General features: G+C 39.9%; 1 pseudogene; it reads left to right on the top strand.

Moving 5' to 3' along the window:
- The window catches only part of LOC114687901, a 66,087-nt pseudogene that overhangs the window by 5,707 nt on the left and 38,089 nt on the right, over window positions 1–22,291 (top strand).

Raw genomic sequence — 22,291 nt, 5'->3', positions numbered from 1 at the left:
GTAATAATACTCTTGCTGAGTACATACTTCAATAGTGGTCTTTTGTAGGGCTTCTGCAGGACCCTAACAGTTTACAGTCTGGTTTGTTTCTACCTCTATGTTTCAGGTGAAACACTGTGCTTGAACTTGCTTCTCTTTTGTTCAGCGTAGTTTCCAACTTGAATGGGTTTTGGTAGGGGCAGCCTGGAATTTGTTATTAAGCAGTTTGGAGACATCAACAATAGGCATTAGGTTCATCCAGTGGTTCTTTTTTTTTCAGTGTATAGGGCTTAGTTGTTTTAGTACTGAAGAAGTCTATATTAAAAAACAATTTGCATCTTGAAAGTTTCTGGGTTTTTGAGGATAAAAGACTGTGAAATCCCCCTAGTGCCTTGTATTGGGAGGAAAGTCCTCTAACTAATTTAGGTCTGAGTGGTGGATATAAAGGGGCAGTGGAGAAGGGATTGCAATGTGCAGAGAGGAGAAAGGATGATTCTCCAATGTGTGTGGACACTCTCTAATGATTAGTTCTAAGAAAAGACAGAGGTAAAGGTTGAAACACCCAAGCCTTAAAGGGAAGGGGAGGAGTTAGGGCTTTCAGAAAAGAGCTCTCTGCTTGTGTCCCTTTAAGTAATGTGAGCATCTCTCCACGTTGGCTAGCCTCTGATCCTGGGGTTCTCCTATCTCCACCACCAGAGTAGCTGGGATTGGCTAAGACTACAGGTGTCTGCCTTTTTTGTTTTATTTTTTTGGTGTGTGTGTGTGTGTGTGTGTGTGTGTGTGTGTGTGTGTGTGTGTGTGCTTCTTGATGCTAATGGACAGATGAATTTGCACTTCTTGGTGCTAACAGTCTGTCCAGTGGTGTCTCACTGGGTACACAAACCACTTGTAAAGGCAGGCCCTATACCCAGCAATGGATGGCCAACACGAAACAAACAATGGTAGCTTTTGAGATTTATTGTCTCATATTGCTTTGTTTTGGCATTTTTTAAAATCTTACTGACTCTTTGTTTGTATATTACAGTTTCCGATTTTGTGTGTGTGTCATGTTTTTTCTTTTCTTCTTTTTAAAAGAATATAGTTTGTTTGTTTTTTTTTTTTGCTTGTTTGATTCTAAAGAGAGAGAAAGAAGGTGTGGAGGTGGGGAGGAGGAGAGGATCTCAGAGGAGTTTGGGGAAGGGAAACTGTGATCAGAATATATATACATATGTATATGTATGTATAAATATATAGTATTAACTATATATTGTATTAAAAATTTATTTTCAATGAAAAAAAACAAAGTAAGGTGGATTAAAATAAATTGTAAACAAAGCTTGTGAAGCTGCCTTAATCGTGGTAAATAGTTTTGTGTTTGGTTACAGTGATGAGCAAGAACATGAACCAGTTGAACTGATAAGCAGTTGAGTGTCCAGAGCTGTCAGGGCAATTCTGTAAGGGCTATTAGACATTATCCTAGGGGGATGAAGGGAATAATATATGAACTTTAAGTGACCTACTCTGTGTATCTCAAATAATAAATATTCATAAAAGTCTTTTTTAAGAAGTTAGTTTCTTTCCAGTCAGGAATGTTGGGCATGGTGACTCATACCTAGAATCCCTGTACTTAAAGCTGAAACAGGAAGATTGCTATGAGTTATAGGCCATCCTAAGCTACAGAGTAGAACCTTATCTCCAAAACCAGACAAGAATTCCTCTGGAAGACCCTGCCAATGCTCTCTTTTGGCCTGTATGTTTGAGGTAATATGCTTTTCCCTGGAGTCTGTACATGTGAGGTGATGTAGGGATGTGCTTTTCCTGGGGTCTGTACATTTGAGGTGACATAGGTATGTGCTTTTCCTTGGGGTCTGTACATTTGAGGTGACATAGGTATGTGCTTTTCCCTGGGGTCTGTGCATTTGAGGTGACATAGGTATGTGCTTTTTCCTGGGGCTGCAGCTGTTGAGATGTTTTCAGTATAAAATCCTCTTTACCACTTTGGTGAGATGCTGTTCCTTCATTTTATTACTTGTCTTTGCATAATAAAGCTCTTTCGGAGCCTAAGATGCTTTTTATATCAGAAAGCACAACCTCGACAAAGACCTTCCTGTAGCTGGCATTTATTAAATAAGGGTGTGGCTTCAATGTTTCCTGGGGATTCTTCCACATAGCTCTGTTCATATACCAAAATTACTTTAGTTCAAATGGGAAAGTAGATTCCTGCCAGATTCACCTAATTGCCATTTAGCTGAACTGAAGCAACAATATAAATTAATCTTTATAGCTTTTCAAAAGTTTGTGAGCCGCATCTTATTACCTTTGAAGGTTTTGATTTCATGTAGAAGTTAATGTTTATGAAAATTGCTAAGTTACACAGTGCAAACCTTAGAATTCTGAAGCATTTGTAACTGAGAAACTGGGAAGACAGACCTAAGAAGGACTTTGCTTATAATTTGCTCCTACAGGGGTACACCAGCTTCTGCTCAGGCCACCCAGAGATAAACTGCGGCAACCAAGCTATGAACAAAAGCTTCATTTTGTTTAAAATGAAGTGTAAAAACTGTGGTCTTTGTTAGTCAGAGAGGTGTGTCAGTCCATCTCCTGCTGGAGCTCCTCTGCTGCTTCTGTGGATTGTTCCTATTACTTGCCATCAGTAACTGTATAGGATAGTGGCACCTACGTACCTCTCAGCCCTCTCTTGTGGCCACTTTCATTAAGTCTGTGCAGGACCTACACTCTCTAGCCAGTGGGACAATTCAGGGTCATTTGTAAAGTGACAAAGTCAGTGTGGTAGTTTGAAAGAAAATGGCCCCCAAAGGGAATGGCACTGTTAGGAGGTGTGGCTTTGTTGGAGGAAGGACTTTTAAGACTCATATGCTCAAGCCATGCCCAGTGTCTTAGGTCACTTCCTGCTATCTGCTCAAGATGTAGGACTCTCAGCTTCTCCAGCACCATGTCTGCCTGTGTGCCACCATGTCCCACCATGATGATAATGAACTAAACCTCTGAACAGTTAGCTGCACCTTAATGAAATATTTTCCTTTATAAGAGTTGCTGTGGTCACGGTGTCTCTTCAAAGCAATAGAAACCCTATCTAAGATAGTCAGGACCTATTGATCTTTATCTGGATCCCTTTCCCCACTAGACTCTTTGACCAGGCATCTCACATGACTTTTGTCTGTCTGTTGTAAGTATTTTCTAGCTAACACACTGGTAGATAATGGGTAGCAAGCACAGATAGGGACTTCACACCTCTGACAAAGTGCTCAGTGTAGCCTAGGCATTGGCACAGTCCTGTGGTACATGGCCCTCTTCCCGGTTCATCTGAGACAACCCAGGACTAGGATGATGATTTTCTAGTTGTCTCTGCTCTCAGTCACTGTCAGCTCCTCTGCAGCACATTCTGCTCTCTCATGAAATTGTCTGCATCACCTCTCCTCTGAAAATGCCACCCACAATCCAGGTCACTACTTTCTCCTCAGGGACACAGCATCCAGACCCAGTCATGGCAGACAGTGTGTTTTATGGGAGACTGTTTTCTGCCTTCCTGTGTTTTGTTCAGTAGTTGCCTTGATTCTTCCTGAGTCCTCAGTTCTGAAAGTCCAGTAGTATGGTGCTGACTTCACTGGGACTTGTGAGGACCTCACAGCAGCCATCCTCAATGGCAGGTCATGGCCCTAAGACTGACTGCACCCAAGAATATCAGGCCATGCCAATCCCACTAATAGAGGTCAGGGATATTGCTTGTTTCCTTTTGTTTAGGATTTTCAATTCTCTGATAGGTGAGAGTTTTCCTTTGGCCTTTATGGATGGAACTTCAGGGTCAGCTTCCAGTGGTGAGTAGGGCTGTCTCTGGTCTCCCTGGATATGTGTGCAGCTCTCCTGTGTTCAGTGTTGCTGAGATTCCAGGAACATGTGGGACTCTTTAAACCCCTGCAGATTCATCCTCCACATTATCCTTTTGAAAAGGCCTTCTTTGTCCTCAGTGACAGCTGTACCTCAGGCAACTGAGCGCTCAAGGGTAGCAATGATTGTTTTCACGAATGTCCTAAGAGCAGTGCTCTTCTGTCTGAAGGGTGCTGAGTCTGGGTAAGGACAGTTATGTGGAGATTCTGGATTCTGCTATCTTCCCCATAGAGTATTTCCTCCTCCATTTTGTTAGCCAGTTTTACTAAGAATGGGTCTTAAATGAGCTGCCAGGTTGGTACTGTGCATTTTATATAGAGCCTCCTGAAGACTAGGCAGTGCTCTGCCACCAAGCTGCATCCGTAGCCCTCATTCTCAGCATCTCTGTCTGTCACTTAGGCCAGAGAAATTAGAAGTCTTTCTGAGTATTGTGTCAGGTGTGCAGGTCATAATGTGCTTACCCTAAGGGAAAACCCTCAGGAGAAAAGGACTCTGGGTACCCTCAGGTTGTTAGCATCTACTTCCTCTTCAAGGTAAACATGCACAGTTACTTTATGTATTAAGTGCAGTCTTGCAGAGTGTTTTGCTTGTTTACAATGATGGATGCAGGAGTCATTTTGTTAAGCCTTAATCTGTTATATCTAATTACAGCCCAAACTTGGTATTATTGAAATAGGCTTGAAAGTTGGTTTTCACACATGTATCTACCATAAATGAATAGGGAATATAGCACTGAAAAATCTAAATGGAGTTGTTGAGTTTTTACACCAGAAACACAGTGGGAAGACTTGAGTAGTGGAGAGCAGATATTGATTTTGTTTGCAGGCTCTGCACACCCACCAATCACCTGCTTGCATGTCAGACACTATGCTCGTTGCTTAGAGTACAGATCACAGATATCCCACTCCAAAGGAGCTCCTGGGAATGGGATGGTGGAGAGGGGCATGATAATGAGTAAATTCAGCTCTCTAGGAATATTCTCTGAGCTAGATATATTCTTGCTGAGATTTCTAAAAACTAAAGTATTTACATAACCTGCTGCCAGCAAGATGACTCAGTGAGTAAAGGCTCTTGCTACCAAGGCTGAATTCAAGCCCCAGACCTACATGGTAGAAGGAGAGAACTGACTCCAACTCACAAAGTTGTCTTTTAACCTGCCCACATATACTCATGGATGCATGCACACATGCACTAAAAGCATTTATCATCAGTCAATAAACCTGAACTTGGTGCATCAGTGAGGTGATTGCTGTCATGTGCCATACTAGTTGAGGTGGATCAAATAGCACCTTTAATTAAAACAAAAGATAGCTATTCATATAGTATTGAGAAGTTCAGTTTTATTTGTAGAAACATTACAGACTTTCATATTTGTGAAGATTACTGATAAGGATATTTTCTTACTTGAATTATGTCTAGGATTCATTTTATAAAACAGGAAGTTCCAATTCTTCTTTACCAATACCAGCTCCCTACAGTCTTCATGCCATAGTGTTCCCAATCACTTCACCTGATTGATGATGTTCCACCCTTTGCTAACTCCCCCCCTTCAGCTAAAAACTCATCCAGTTATTTTTTGGTGCTCTAAAAGTCTTACCAAATCATGGAATCTCTTAACATAGTTTAGAACAAGCTACTTAGTCAAGGATTATTACTTTAAACATTTGAAAACATGGCCTTCTGAGCCCTGTGTGCTGTGGGTTTTGTGTATTCATGTGACCAATGAGAATACATCGTAACTACATCTCAGTAGTAATTGGCCATGATCTACAATTCACCAACTTTTCTCCCCCTTCCCTTCTCCCTGGCTGTCAACAAGAATTTGTAAGCATCTACTTAGCTCTACATGTGTCTACAAAAACAATCTAATGGGAAATTTAACATGTGACAGTAATTTTTCATCTCAATTTTATGTTATTTGGAAATATATTTACTCTGGTGGTATTCTAATTGTACGGAAATGTGATTTTGATTGTATGTTAATAAATAAAGTTGCCCAGGGGTCAGAGCTATTAGAGCCATAGACAGAGTGTGGCGGTGGTGGCACATGCCTTTAATCCCATAGATCTCTGTGTGTTCAGGGATACAGCCAGCATTGGAGACATATGCCTTTAAGACCTAGGGGGCTGTACATTCAGACAGTGACGAGGCAGTCATGTGTTTGGGTTTACAACCAATGAGAAGGCAGAACAATAATACTATAAAAAAGACTGTACAGACAGGAAGTAGCCCTCTTTCGGGAAGCTGGGACACCGCAGGCGGAAGGGTGAGATTTTAGCTCTGAGCTCTGACCTCTTGGCTTTCTCTTTTACATTGTTTCTGTGTTTCTTATTTAATAAGACTGTTGGTTACATCAACATCTGGCGCCCAACGTGACAAGAATCCATTAAAAACCGCTTGGCTTGGCGGCAGGTCCACTTTCGCGCAAGGGCAGCAGGCGGCCGGCAGCGGCAGGCGGCGGTCAGCTTCTTAGTCTGAGAGGCGGTTTCTTAGCCTGGGTCTAGGTCTGCTTGACCTCAGGCTGACTATCGGTGAGCTGCTTGCTTAAATCCTGCTTGCTTAAAGCCAGTGTTACAGGTGTTACAAACAACTCAGACCTGCCCTGCCGAACAGGGCCCTGCCTGTAAAGCCAACGCACGTGGTCGGAGCTTAAGGAAGCCAGACCCAAGCCTTGACTCGGCACAAGAGGGAACACATTGCTGGATTTAAACTTTAGCCGGCTACACTTTCTTGTTCTCTCTCTCTCTCTCTCTCTCTCTCTCTCTCTCTCTCTTTCTCTCTCTCTCTCTCTTTCTCTCTCTCTCTCTCTCTCTCTCTCTCTCTCTCTCTCTCTCTCTGGATTTACACCTGAGACACTAGCTGGCTGTTGTGAAAATCCCCTCGGATTTCTACTGTTCTACGCAGTTTTGGTAAGTCATAACATATCAGATATTTTAAAGGAAACTATCTAAAAGAGAATTTTTTTCCACATTAAAAAACAAATGGGTTTTATGTGTACATTGGAAGAAAATTGGTTTTTGTTTGAAATTTTAGGCAGTCTGACAATGGAACAACTATATAATATTAGTATTGGTGGAATTATGCAGCTTATCACTATGCTAATACACATTTTAATATTTAAAAAGATAGTCAATTTAAGTGCCAGGATAACAGCTTTAGAAGAACTTGTTAAACCTGTAAAAATTCAGACAGAAGAAATTAACAGTGAAGTTGTTTCAAGTCGGGATCATAAGATTGCAGAAAGAAAGCCTGTTTTCACACAGTCACCCTTAATTTATCCTGTAACCGTACAGCAGATGCCTGATCAAATGGCTACACAAAATATTTGGGCTCCAATTGAAATGTTGGATTTAAAAAGGTTTAAGGAGGCAATAGTATCTTATGGCATGCATTCCCCATATGTAAAGCAAATGTTAAACTCTTGGTCAACATATAATAGGATAGTACCACAGGACTGGCGGGATCTTGCACAAGTGTTCTGGAACACAGCCAGAGACTTCAATTTCTGATCTGGTTTAAGGATGAGGCTAAAAACATAGAAAAACAATGGAGGGATAAAGGAATACAAGTTTGCCAGGATCAGCTTATTGGAGAAGGCCAATATGCTTCAGTACAAACACAATGTTTATATGATGTCCAAACCCTAATTTTATGTCGAACGGCAGCCTTGAATGCATGGGACAGAGTTGAGGAACCAGGAAAAAAATCTGAGTCATTTACAAAGGTGATGCAAGGCCCAAAAGAGTCTTTTACAGATTTTTTACAAAGACTGGCTTCAGCAGTAAAGAGAATGGTCTCGGATTCAGAAGCTGGTAAGGCAATAATTGAATCTTTGGCCTTTGAGAATGCAAATTCAGCATGCAAAAGAATAATCAAGCCATTAAGGGCAAGATCTGCACCTATGGAAGATTGGATTAGAGAAACAATTAATGTTGAGGCTGATGAGCATGATGATACGTGGGTAGGAGAAGTAATTTCAAAAGGTTTGAGGAGTATTAGATGTTTTGGATATGGAAAGCAAGGACATTTGAAAAGGGACTGTAGACAGGTCATTCCTAGAAAAAATGTTTCTTCAAGGAACAATGGCAACAGAATGTCTCTTCCTTCTGGAGTATGCAGAAGGTGTGGTAAAGAAAACACTGGACCAACGAATGTAGATCAACAAAGGACAGACAGGGTAATCCTTTGCCTCAGTCTTCGGGAAACTCCCAGAGGGGCCTCATGCAGGCCCCGGTTCCAAATCCAGTTCAAACCTTCCCTGCAGCCATAGAGGAAATCCCTGCTCTGAGCGATTAAATAACCAAATGCCTATTGGAATAAATCATGCTGGTCAGGATGATGAAACAGAGAGAATAGCAAATTCAGGAGAAAACATAAAGAAAATTTTTTGGCAAACTTCTATTAATGAACAAAGACCAAAATTAACGATAAAAATAAATGGTGTTTTGTTGTCTGGTCTGGTAGACACAGGTGCGGACGTTACCATAATTGCACCAGAATTTTGGCATCCAACTTGGCCTCTTCAGGAGGTAAACGTTCAACTGTTAGGAATTGGGACATTATCTCAGGTGAAACAGAGTGCAAGATGGCTCGAATGTATAGGTCCAGAAGGACAGAGAGGAAAATTAAAACCATATGTGGCTAACATAACTATGAACCTGTGGGGTCGAGACTTGTTGCAACAATGGAATACTCAGATTAACATCCCTCCAATCTCAGAAACAAATCATAAACTAACACATGTTACTGAGAGAAATATTAGAAGATATTGTTCTAATGAGTGGTCACCAGCCATTCATATTATACAAGAACAGGCACAATAACTGATGATCTTCCAAAGACACCAACAGCTCTACCTTTAAAATGGTTAACAGACAAGCCTGTATGGGTCCAACAATGGCCTTTAACAACAGAGAAACTCCAGGCTTTAGAAGAGCTGGTAGAAGAACAGTTAAATGCTCAGCATATTGAAGAATCAACCAGCCCTTGGAATTCTCCTGTATTTGTTATTAAAAAGAAATCTGGTAAATGGAGAATGGTAACAGACCTTAGAGCAATTAACAAAGTAATTCAGCCAATGGGCTCTCTACAATCTGGGATGCCTTTGCCTACTCTGTTACCAAAAGGATGGCCTCTCATAGTTATTGATTTAAAAGACTGTTTCTTTTCAATATCCTTACAAGAAAAAGACAGAGAAAGATTTGCTTTTACAGTACCTACTTATAATAATTCTCAACCGGTTAAAAGATTTCAATGGAGGGTCCTCCCTCAGGGAATGTTGAATAGCCCAACTCTGTGCCAATACTTTGTACAACAGCCATTGGAAGTGATACGTAAAAAATTTCCTAAATCTATAATTTATCATTATATGGACGATATTTTACTAGCTGACTCAAATGCAGATACTTTAGAAATAATGTTTGAAGAAGTAAAGAAAATTTTGCCTTGCTGGGGATTACAAATTGCTCCTGAAAAGATACAAAGAGGAGACTCTATTAATTATTTAGGATATAAAATAGAGCTACAAAAAATTAGACCCCAAAAGGTGCAAATTAGGAGAGATAGACTACAGACTCTTAATGACTTTCAAAGATTATTTGGAGACATTTCTCATCTACGAACTATTGTTGGGGTAAAAAATGATGAACTGACTAATTTGTTCAAAACCTTAGAAGGTGACAAGGACTTAAATAGTCCAAGAGAATTATCACCTGAAGCTGAGAAAGAATTGGCCTTGGTAGAAAAGAAAGTGCATGAAGGACAGGTGGATCGTATTGATCCAAAGCTGGATTGCATTTTGGTTATTTTACCTTCTAGGCGTTCTCCTACTGGAATATTAATGCAGAGGGAAGATATTATATTGGAATGGATATTTTTACCAAATAAACCAAATAAAAAATTAAAAACTTATGTGGAAAAAATCTCTGACTTGATTTACAAAGGAAAATTGAGACTTCGTCAATTAGCAGGCATAGACCCAGCAGAAATTGTCGTACCATTAACTAAGGAGGACATTGAAAAATTATGGACAGAAAGTGAACCTTGGCAAAGAGCTTGCAGTAATTTTTTGGGAGAAATTAACAGCAAATATCCCAAAAGCAATAGAATTGATCTTATAAAGAGAGCTGATTTGATCTTGCCTCGAATTGTATGGCAAAAACCCATATCTGGAGTTTGTACATTTTATACAGATGCCAACAAAAAGGAAAGGCAGGTTACAAATCAGAAAATTTAAGTAAAGTGGTTCAAAGTCCGTATAATTCAGTTCAAAAATCAGAATTGTATGCTATTCTGTTGGTATTAATGGATTTTTCAGAACCTCTCAACATAGTAACTGACTCTCAGTATGCTGAAAGAGTGGTGTTACATATTGAGACTGCAGAATTTATCCCTGATGCTTCAGAATTAACTTCACTATTTATTCAATTACAAGATACAATCAGGAAAAGGAATCATCCTTTATATATAACTCACATTCGATCCCATACTGGTCTGCCAGGCCCTCTAGCACAAGGCAATGATGAGATTGATAAATTATTGATAGGAAATGTGCTTGAGGCCTCAGAATTTCATAAAAAACATCACGTTAATAGTAAAGGTTTAAAAAAGGATTTTTCCATAACCTGGCAACAAGCCAAAGAAATAGTAAAGAAATGTCCTACTTGTTCCTTCTACAATCAAACGCCATTACCAGCAGGATGTAACCCAAAGGGTACTCAGAGAAATGAAATCTGGCAGATGGATGTGTTTCACTTTGCAGAATTTGGAAAATTGAAATATGTACACCACACTATCGATACTTATTCAGGATTTCAATGGGCAACTGCTTTGAGTTCTGAAAAAGCTGATTCTGTAATCACTCATTTGCTAGAAGTTATGGCCATCATGGGTATACCTGCACAAATCAAAACTGACAATGCTCCATCATATGTCTCTGTTAAAATGAAACAGTTTTTTGCTTATTACAATATAAAGCATATTACAGGCATACCACATAATCCTACAGGTCAAGCAGTTATAGAAAGATCAAACAGAACTCTAAAGGATATGCTAAATAAACAGAAATGGGTAACAAAAACCCCAGAAATAGACTGCATAATGCTCTTCTAACTTTGAATTTTCTGAATGCCAATGAGAAAGGAACAACAGCTGCAGAGAGACATTGGATAATAGAAAAAACTACAGAATTAAATCAGCCTATATACTTTAAGGATGTGCTGACCTCAGAATGGAAACCAGGGTATGTATTACATTGGGGACGAGGTTTTGCTTTTGTTTCTACAGGAGAAGATAAGCTGTGGGTACCATCAAAATTGATAAAGGTTCGATTTGAACAAGAGAGACCTCTTAATTAGAGGAGGTGATAGTTCATCAACCAGCATGAACATCCAATTTAAACTAACTTGTATCAATAACACATGCCTTTTCATTTAATCAGATAATAACTTGTCAAAAGGAAACATCCCCAAAATTAGTCTTGGGGAAAGGTTTTTGTTTTTGTCTTTTAGGAGAATGAAGGTTAAGGAATCTGAAGAACACTGGACAAATGAGACAACTGAAGAAAAGGGACAAATCATCTATCCCAAGAAACAGAATGAAACGATGTATGGGTATATATTATCTAAAAAATTTTATGTCTTCCTAAATGTTTGTTTCTGCTTTTCTCTAAAGATTTAACACTATTGGTCTTCTAATAGTCCCAGTTCAATTAAAATTTAAAGCTGACTTTGGAGTTGGAGAATGGCTCTCTCCTTCTTTAAACTCAAGCATGTTGTTAAAAGGAAAATGCAAACTCCCTGTATCATGCCAGAATAAAAGAGCCATCTTCTGCTATGGTACAGGACAAAGGCAAAATTAATTAAGGGACTATTTTAGTACTAATCTCAACTCTTTTGATTCTATTCTGATTCTTTAAACTTTTCTTAAAGTATAAATTTTATATCAAAATTTACAAGATTAATATATATATATACATTTTAAACTTTGTTAAGATATGAATGGTCATATAGAGTACTAACTAATTCTAGAAAAAAGGCTAGCTGCATATATATGTTTTTGTGTTCAAGTCTCTTATCAGTTTTCTGCAGGAAATCACGGCCAGGCCTAACATCAACTGAAGTCTCCAGAAAGAAGATGGGCCCCACAACAACAACCATTCCATGTGGACAATAATAATATCATTAAGCTGACAAACATCATCCACAGATCAGCTTTGAACTACAAGGTGCTCATAGCAATTTTGAGATGACTAGCTGAGATGATCCAGTCTCAAAGACTGCTTGAATAAGGACTTGAGATAAACCCTGAACTTTGGCATTATACACAGGCTGGATAATGAAGGATATAGTTACCTTTCCTAGAATTTGACAATTAACCTAAAATTTTTCTTTCAGGATAAAGAAAACTTCACCCATACCCAGCAGGAAGCAATTTTAAGAATACGACGCCCACATTCCCAAAGAAGTGGTGTGGGGCAGGTGGTTTTTTGGTCCTTTTAATGGTTTTTGGGTCTGGGATAATTTTCAGTATTTAGGGGGGTTGGTTACAAGTTATTGTCAAGGGTTAGGAAAAAGGCTAAGCAAAGGAGATTAGATTTAAGGATCTTGTTTAAAAAAAAGAAAAAAAAGAAAGAAATGAAAAAGACAATTACTAGTTTTAAATACTTTACATTGGATTGGATTGTTTTATATTGTATACAAATTTGAAATTGATATTGTTAGAAAATGCTATATGTATAATTCTAATTGTATTCATACCATTCATTTAACAATGTAATGCAAATTTCTGATCCTTGAATGTTATTATTACCAACTACTAGGATATAAAGAAATGAAAGATAGTAGTTAGACATTACAATAGAACTTGTAGTCATATTATATATGTTTTAAAAATTGAGCAGAGATGTTTTAGACGGGTCATCTTCAAACCCTTCAGAGATCTACAGAATATGGCATTTAAAATGTTTTAATAACTTAGAAAATTTTTCTTTTTTGAGACATGTTGTCTCCTGGCAGTACCAATCTACTTCAGAGAAAATATGGGCATTGAAGAAACTGCATATGGAGTCAACTTTCATTGTGGCAAAAGTTAACCACTGGACAACAAAGTATCCTCGTATCAACAGGACAAAATGGACAGACATAACACAAAACAAAGGACTACTGATTCTTGCCAAAACAAGTGTGGCTATGGCTTTATCAAAAGTCATCTTCTGAGGCCAGGACAATATGGCCCCATCCCTGAAGTGGCCTTCGCAATCCGGAAAAGGTACAGTGCCCTTTTCTTTGAAGGCAGCTTAACAGGCAGAGGGCCGATGGCTTCTGTTGTGCAATGGAACAGCAGCTGAAAGCTCATGCCTCTCGAAAGTAGACTGGTATTTAATAGAGGGATGTGGAGAAGAAGGGGATGCTGAGATGAAGCCATATATACACAGCCAAGAAGAATGAATAGCTGAATTAAAAAACTGTCAACAATTTCCAGAATTTAAAATCCTGAATCATGACAGGACACTAGTGGAATTCAGGTGTTTCTGGTACATGGACTGCTCTCACCCAATGTGAGGTTGAACTGTTGACCTTGTGTACATCCTACATCACAAATGAGTCTGTCAGATACACTAAGCCTATAGGATGAAGATGATGACCCAACACTGCAGAGAAACCTCAGGTGACTGCTCAGGCCGCTGGCTGTTTCTGTCAACTCACAAATTTTTTGGAAGTTGCTTGCATGCACTTCCTGTTTTTATTTTTGTTAGCTAATATTATTCCCTTTTTGGGTCTCTGAGGGAGTTGAAGATTAGTTAGTTATGGTTGAAGATTAGTTAGTTATAGTTGAAAATTAATTAGGATAGAAAGTGCATTAGATACATCTTGGATTTACCAAAATAGGATAGATAATGGAATTATTTTCTCTGATTTGTCAAATACCTGTTTAGGTATTTATTACTTGTATATATTGTATATAGTTATTGTACTTTTGTATATAGTTTTCCTTTGTTAGCTATAACCTTTTGCTTTTTTTTCTTTTTATTAAAATAGAAAAGGGGAAATGTGGTGGTATTCTAATTGTACTGAAATGTGATTTTGATTGTATGGTAATAAATAAAGTTGCCCAGGGGTCAGAGCTATTAAGCCATAGACAGAGTGTGGCGGTGGTGGCACATGCCTTTAATCCCATAGATCTCTGTGTGTTCAGGGATACAGCCAGCATTGGAGACATATGCCTTTAAGACCTAGGGGGCTGTACATTCAGACAGTGACGAGGCAGTCACGTGTTTGGGTTTACAACCAATGAGAAGGCAGAACAATAATACTATAAAAAAGACGTACAGACAGGAAGTAGCCCTCTTTCGGGAAGCTGGGACACCGCAGGCAGAAGGGTGAGATTTTAGCTCTGAGCTCTGACCTCTTGGCTTTCTCTTTTACATTGTTTCTGTGTTTCTTATTTAATAAGACTGTTGGTTACATCAACAATTTACCTCATCTTAAAGCCAACTTGGAGAGTTTTCCCCACATAAATGTTACAGTTCTGAAAAGATTGGAGAGCCAACTGCCAAGTGCCTTTCTTTCTGTTTCAGATAAGCAAGTTGTTATGGGTAACAAGCTCCTGGTGTACATCAAGTGAGAAGTTTCTGATGTGTCTAATTGTGTCCCCTGACTCTCTGTGTTTGAAGTGGTAATAGTATCCTGTCTCTGTAGTGTTTTTCATTCTTTCAAAGCTATTTTATGTAGAGCAGGATCCATGTCTGGCAATATCCAAAGTCATTTTGTGTTATTCCTGATAGGCCTAGAGGACCAGTCATATAGGCTATGGTGCCCAGGGTAGTCCCCTTAGCAAAGAATTCTCTATTGCTGATTGAGAGATCTACTGTGTGGTATATTCTCCTTTTACTACCAGACAGTTTGGATGATGTGTGTTACCCCTGTTTTACATGTAAAGGGCAAGAGTTTTGTTTAAGTCACAGAGACATTAGTGGCAGGCGTAAAACTGTACTGTTTATGTCTTTACCCATAGAAGAGCATTCATTCCAGTAGAGTACGAGGCTCAGTCCTGGTAGAACTGGCCATGGAGCCACTTGGCAGGGAGGTGGAGAAGTGGATGATCCCCTCAGAGCATCATTTTAGTTCCTGTAGCATTGGAGTAGACATTGAGACCAATTTTACACTTCTTACCTTGGTTCACTAATAAGAACATAGCAGCAGTTACCTAGCACTTTATTATCATATTTTAAACTCTAGAATATCTGGTACCAAGTTGTTTCTGTTATTAAAATTTGATGATGGATTCTTAGAATGTAATATTTGTTCCTACCCCACCCTAAAAGAATTAATTAATTGTGATATTCATATATAATTCAGATCATTAGTTATTTTTTAAAAAGAAACTCTGATTCAGAGGTGAAACTACAGGGCAAGTTCTTTCTCAGATGCAAATTCTCCCTAAAAGGCCATCTCTACAGTGCTTATCACCATGGCTCATTGCCGAGTTTACCCACCATCGTGAATCCACTGGTTTAAAAGTCTTGGAGAGTATCAGGCCTCTAACCAGCAAACTGTAGTTGAATGGTAATGCTACATTCTTTCTAGATGCCAAGTCTGAGGTATTGATGGAGTATAGCTGGAAGTTTTCCTGTGTTCTACCCAGTCCTACAGTCAGGACGAAACTCTCCTCCCATATCCTACAGCTGCTTGATTCCAAATAAACACACAGAGGCTTGTATCAGTTACAAACTAAATGGCCTATGGCTCAAACCTCCTTGAGTGCAGTACAGGAATGGAGGCCTCTGCTTAGGCACAGTAAGAGGGGCTGCCTCCATCACTCATGTTTTCTGAACTATCAATTTTTACTTTTTTTAACTAAAACTGAAACCATAAAAATACATATATTTATGGGCTATAATGTGATATTTCAAGTGTTAATACAGTTCTCTCTGGAAGCTTTCTGGTGAAAATATTCAGAAGCTTTTGTTAAAATGTGAACCTGTACCTTTAGACGTGAGTCAAGGCAGACCTCCTTCCAGCTCTCCCTGAAATGGAGAGTTCAGAGGCAGTTCTGGGACTTGACAGCTCTCAGTTTATGGTGCTTGGCTCCACCATGCTCCTCTGTCAGGTCCCCTTTGCTGTGCAGACTCAAATAAGGTCAAACTTCTCACACTCTTAAAAGATTATAGCAAGTCAGACCTTGCCATTGTTCTGAGGGTTGGTCCTCAGGGACCAGTGATGACAGCCAAAAATGAAGCTGATTGTCTATAGAGCTTCCTCTGGCCTCCCTGCCTCATCCTGCTTGTGGTGGCTCTTCCTCTTCCTCTCCTCCTCCCTCCTTCCCCTCTCACCTCCCCCTCCCACTTCATTCTCTTTCATTCTCTTAATGCAAGGCATCTCTAGGATTTAAGGGAAACCGCTCCTTCCCTTTAAGACCCCATCATGTTCAGATCTCCATATTGTATTGTTTCTGTCTAATGTTCTCTTAATACCTTGAGGCCCATCATGGCCTTGAGGAACTCCAATTACAATAAACCTCCCTTGTGAAGACAGCATCAATGTTCACTCCCCTTCTGTGCTTCAATTATATTTCTCAGCAGTAAGAAAATGTGTAGAAGCAGCCAGGCGGTGGTGGTGTACACTTTTAATCCCAGTACTTGGAGACAGAGGCTGGCAGAGCTATGTGAGATTGAGGCCAGCCTGGACTACAGAGTGAGTTCCAGGACAGCCAAGGCTAACCAGAAAAACCCTGCCTCTAAAATCTTAAATAATAAATAAATAAATAAATAAATAAATAAATAAATAAATAAATAAATAAAAATGTGTATAGGGCATATGCTAAATTGTAGGCATCCTGGAAGCCTGATGCTTCACACAGTATGCCCTCGGCTGGGACAACGCCATACAAGGTGATGGTTGTTACAGGTGAGTGAGAATCAGCTGCTGACCTGGAAGGGTCCTTGGCTTTCTCTGCAGCCCTGATGATGATTCCCACTACTCTGAGAGTCAGCAGATATGAGCACTGGCACACTTTTTGCTGGAGACTGGGGGCAGGGGAGTCTTTTCTAGTTATGCTCTTTCTTGATAAAATGCTCCAACCAAAGCACTGAAGGGAGAAAGAATTTATTTCAGTTCATGTGGAGTCCATCATGACAGGGAGGTTTTCTCTGTAGGGGCTTGAGGCAGTTGGTTATTTACTTACACTCTGGAAGCCAAGAGGGACAAACGCTGGTACTCGGCCAGCCTTGTCCTTTCCATGCTGTCCAGACCCAGGCACAGAGAATTGTGCTGCCGCTTAGGGTAACTCTTTCCACTCTGTAAACATAATCAAGATAATCCCTCTCAGCATGGCCAGAGGCCAATCTAATCTAGATCCCACCACCACCTCTACACCTCCAGCCCCCCATCCTGGTGTGCCTGGAAGCTTGCTTCCTAGATGACCCCAGATCCTGTCAATCAGTACTTTGGCACACAGAATAAGTCAGAAAGAGCCTTTCTGTAGCAGCTTTACTACACAGAAGGGGAGATGATTGGGACATACTCTCACAGGTAGTGGCAATCAATGTGGATACAGGGATGCCTACAGAGCTTGGCTGCTCAATCCAGTCTGAGTACAGCTATCTGCATCCAGCATGTCCCATCCTTCACGTAGCAACATCAGTATCTGTCATGCCACTCCAGCTCAGGGTTCTGTCCCAGAACCACAAACTACAGGACCTTGAGTGCTGGCATGTTCAGTTTTGGGGGTATCCTAAGATGCTGCTGTATGGAGGACTCCATTCTGGATACTAGAATCCACCTGTTCCCCTACCCCTAGTGGGATAGTAACTGGCCACCATTGTGGGTACTAAGCCAGCCCACTTAAAATTGATACCAAAATTTTTTTTAGTGACAAACCTTTGCAGTGTACAAAAGGATTATTCCACAGCAAGTGTGTTTACTTTTCAGGTTTTGGCTGTAGTGCTTAGATATGGCTGAGTCTTTGAAAGCAATTAAGTCACAAGAATTTAGAGTTTTGGCTGTTGAGTTGCCTTCCTGGGTGTAGTGCAGATAAGGAGATTCTGGTGAAGTGTAGACTAACAGCAGTGAACCCTTCAGCCACTCTGCTGTGACCCAGCAACCAATGCAGACTGCTTCAGAACAAGGCTGACATTTTGGTTTCCTGTTAAGCTACACTGAGCACAAATAACAGCAAGGGAACTTGTATATTACACCTGTTTGTCTGTATTGGGAGGGCAGATCATGGTGTTCATGGTGTGTACATATGACATCTTGGTATAAAAAACTTCATTGACAGATGCCTGCTCCCAAATAACTAGGAGCCACTTCCCAATTGACTTGGAGACTAAATAAAAGTTATAAATGCTTGGCTGATAGCTCAGGCTTGTTACTAACTAGCTCTTACAAATTAACCCACTTCTGTTAATCTGTGTGCTGTTCTGAGGCTCGTGGCTTTACCTTCTGTGCCATTTTGTGCGTCTGACTCATTCTCTGACTGGCTGGTGACTCCTAACTCCACCCTTCTTCTTCCCATCATTTTCTCTGCCCCCCAAATCCTAGCTGTCCACCAATCAGCTTTTTATTAAACCAATTCGAGTGACAAATCTTTGTAGTGCACAAAAGGATTATTCCACAGCAAGTGTGTTTACTTTTCAGGGTTTGGCTGTAGTGCTTAGGTGTGGCCGAGTCTTTGAAAGTCAAACTTTGGAAAACAACCACAGCACCTTGGCCGTACTAATTACAGAGGTGCCTTGTACTGATGGCTTGCCCTCCTCTAGTTTTGAAATAGTGAAAATTGATAAATAAATTATTCAAGGTCACAAGGTCACTTGGCAACTTCATTCCCTGCTAACCCAGGATTCCTTATACTGGTTGTCATGTAGCAGACTTGGTTTATGCAGCATTTCTTAGTGTTTTCCAGTGGTGTGCCTATAGTCAATAATTAGCTCCCCCAAGTATAGTTCTAATATGAACATTGCCATTTATGTAAATTTATGTAAATAATTAAGGTGAAAATAAAACATGACTGCTCTGCCAAATCAGGCAATGCCTTGTTTTTTATTTCTTCTAGTTAGCATATAAGGTAATGAGTTTCACCTTGACATTTTCATATCTCCTTACAGCACTGCACACCCACACACCTGTACTCTCACATCTACACCACTACCCATTATTCTCTCTCATTACTCCTCACAGATAACAGTTTGGAATAAAAAATAAGTAACTACTTTTCTCCCATTCACAATGAATGCCCACAGACAGACACACTAGTCAAATTACATCTATTTACTTTGTGTGTATATGAGTGGCAGTGCACATGTTAGAGGACAACTTTCAGGGGTCAATTCTCTCCTTGTCAGGCTTGGGGCAAGCTCCTTCCCTTCCCTGCTAGCCAAGACAGTCACACTTTTTAGCTGAGCTGCTTTATTAGCATTTTCTCCATGTTCTTCACCAGGGACTGACAAACTGTCTCTGTCCAAGATCCAAAGAGTCAACATCTCAGAATGTGTAGACCAAAAACAAGTCTCCCTCTTTTGTTTGCTTGTTTTCACAACCCTGCAAAAAATAAGACTTCTCATAGCATTTTGATGATTTATAGGCATGCCACTATGGTTTATTTAGTCTTTCAGTGTGTTGTTACAAAGCATAGAACTGGAAGATGCCAAGCTACCCACCTGTGTGCCGCCACCCCAATCTGATGCAGCTGCAGTGGGCAGAACCAGCCTCAAGAGCATAGACCAGCAAAGGAGGATTAAATCATAGGAAATGATGAGTTTTGTGTTTTATTAACTTTTTTTAACATACATTGTTACAAATCAGTTTAATTTAATTTAATAATATTGAATAACTTGCACACAAAGATCCCTGATGATAACAGTCAGTTCTAATGAGTTGGTAAGATTGTCTTCAACTCATTACATTATTTTATTCCAAACTGACAGAGTGAATAGATTATTCCTATTTTATTGCATATGACAGTACATTCCAGCTCTCCAAATAGATTAAGATTGGGTCCTGAATGTAAAAAAATCAGGCCAGTTTTGCTTAACATCAAAATAATAAACAAGAAGTTCCTGGTGAAGGTTTCCTGGCCCCTTGACAAGGTCATGGTCCTCTGACTCCCCAGCCAGCACGCAGGCCTGAGGTCCTAACTGCAGCTTCACTCTGCTGGTTGTTGATCTTCGGCCACTAGAGTAAAGTGATGTGAGTATCAGTATTTAGGACTTTTATTGCTTTTGTTTTTGTCTTTGTTTTTGAAATGAGGTCTTGCTGTGTTGCCTAGGCTGGCCTGGAATTCATGATCCTCCTGCCTCAGCATTCTGAGTGCTGGGTTTATATGTGTGCACCATGACATCTGGATTAAAATGTCACCTTTTTTTGAGGCAACTCTCATGTGGCCCAAGCTGGCCTGGAACTCACCATGTGGGTCAACTGACCTTGAGTTCCTGATCTTTCTGATTGTGAGGACTTTGAGCTATGAAACTGCTTCAGAAAAAACAACTCTATAAATCACAGAAAACAATCACTGATTTACACCAAGATTTCTTCAAGGTCAAAGTACTTCTAGAAAACAACTATTCCGTTCTAATGTTTACCCTAGATAGAGTGACTAGATTCCTACAACAGGACTCATGTGGCAGCTCACAGCCATCTGTAACTCTAATTCCAAGGGATCCAGTACCCTCTTCTGGCATCCATGGGTTCCACACATGTGTACATTCATGCAGCAAAACATTCATACATATAAAATACAAACAAAAATGAGCTTCTTACAATGGTGTATACAGGTATTTAGAAGTTAATGTGAATGTATGGGGCTGTACCTGAAAATGCTGTGGTATTCCCTCCATGTTTGAAAAGCAGAGTCATCATACAGTAGTGAACGCAGTCCAAAACATCATCAAGTAGTAATACATAAGATAGAAGGTTATGGGCATGGGTAAATGGACCTTAGAGAACTAGTAACTAAAATAAACCTCACAGTGTTTCTACCCATTTGTTTTAAATCCTCAGGTCCTTTTAGAACTGCTGCAGGCTGGGGGCATAGTTCAATTTGAAAAGAGTTGGCTCATCCACATGAGAGAAAAGGCTGAATTGTGAGCTGTCTTGAAGCTGTATGTTAATTTTCCATAGAACTGTTATTTCTCCTACATGAAACCTAGTTTATTTTGCATTTCTGCTATTAAGACTTTGTACAGCCTTGGTGCAGGGAGGAGGGGCTTGGACCTGCCTCAACTGTATGTACCAGGCTCTGCTGACTCCCCATGGGAGAACTTGCCTTGGAGGAGGTGGGGATGGTGAGTGGGTTGTGGGGGAGGCTGAGGAGTGGGAGGAGGGAGGACAGAGGAATCCGTGGTTGATATATAAAATGAATAGAAAAATATCTTAATTTTAAAAAAGAAAGAAAGGGCCTAGGCCGAGTGGTGGTGCCATGTGCCTTTTATCTCAGCACTCAAGAGGCAGAGCCAAGCAGATCTCTGTGAGTTTGAGGCCATTCGAGGTCAGACTGTTCTACATAGCAAGATCCAGGACAGGCACCCAAACTACACAGAGAAACCCTGTCTTGAAAAAAACCAAGGACAAAAAGAAAGAAAGAAAGAAAGAAGGAAGGAAGGAAGGAAGGAAGGAAGGAAGGAAGGAAGGAAGGAAGAAAGAAAGAAAGAAAGAAAGAAAGAAAGAAAGAAAGAAAGAAAGAAAGAAAGAAAGAAAGAAGGGAAGAAAGAAAGAAAAGGGCATTAGCAATAGCAGCCTCAGTAGCAATAACATAAGGGGTTATTTTGGTTTTTTTTTTGGGGGGGGCGTTGTTTTTGTTTTTTGACTTTCATATGAATTCTAAAAATTAGCAAAATGTACAGAAGTGTATAGTATAATAAATTAAAAATGTATATTTGTTTTAACGTGAAAGTGAACAAGCAGTCTTCCTGTGCTTCACCTTATTTATACATGTATTGATCTATTTTTGGTGTTTTGAGACAGGTTTTATTGTGCAGCACCAAATGTCCTGGGGTGTGCACCGTATGACTTGGTTTATCCTGTTGCCATCTCTATTACCCAGGTGCTGGCATCATATGCATGCCCAGCTCTAGATTTTTTAAAAATTAATATGTCTATGGTATTGCTTAGATTATAACAGTTATATTTAGTAGAAATGATATACAGTTTAGCATAATAAATAAGGTAGTGTGCTAACTCTTACTTAGTTTATTGTATTTAGTTTTGAACAAAGAAACAAATTATTGCAAATAATTGATACCTAGCACCAGATATTTCTTTAGAAAACAGACAGCACACTGTCTAAGGCTTTTGAAAACATAGCATCTTAAGCCAGGAGGCAGGAGAGAGGCAGGCACTCCTCTCTCTTAGATACATAATAGCAATCATGTACCCTTATCTGACATACCTGGGACCAGGTTTCAGAGGTTTGCAGAGTTCAAATATTTGCATGT

Source organism: Peromyscus leucopus, chromosome 23 (genome assembly GCF_004664715.2).
Source record: "Peromyscus leucopus breed LL Stock chromosome 23, UCI_PerLeu_2.1, whole genome shotgun sequence".
NCBI lineage: Eukaryota > Metazoa > Chordata > Mammalia > Rodentia > Cricetidae > Peromyscus > Peromyscus leucopus.
The sequence above is the reverse complement of the archived record's forward strand: the minus strand, read 5'-3'. Positions and strand labels throughout refer to the sequence as shown.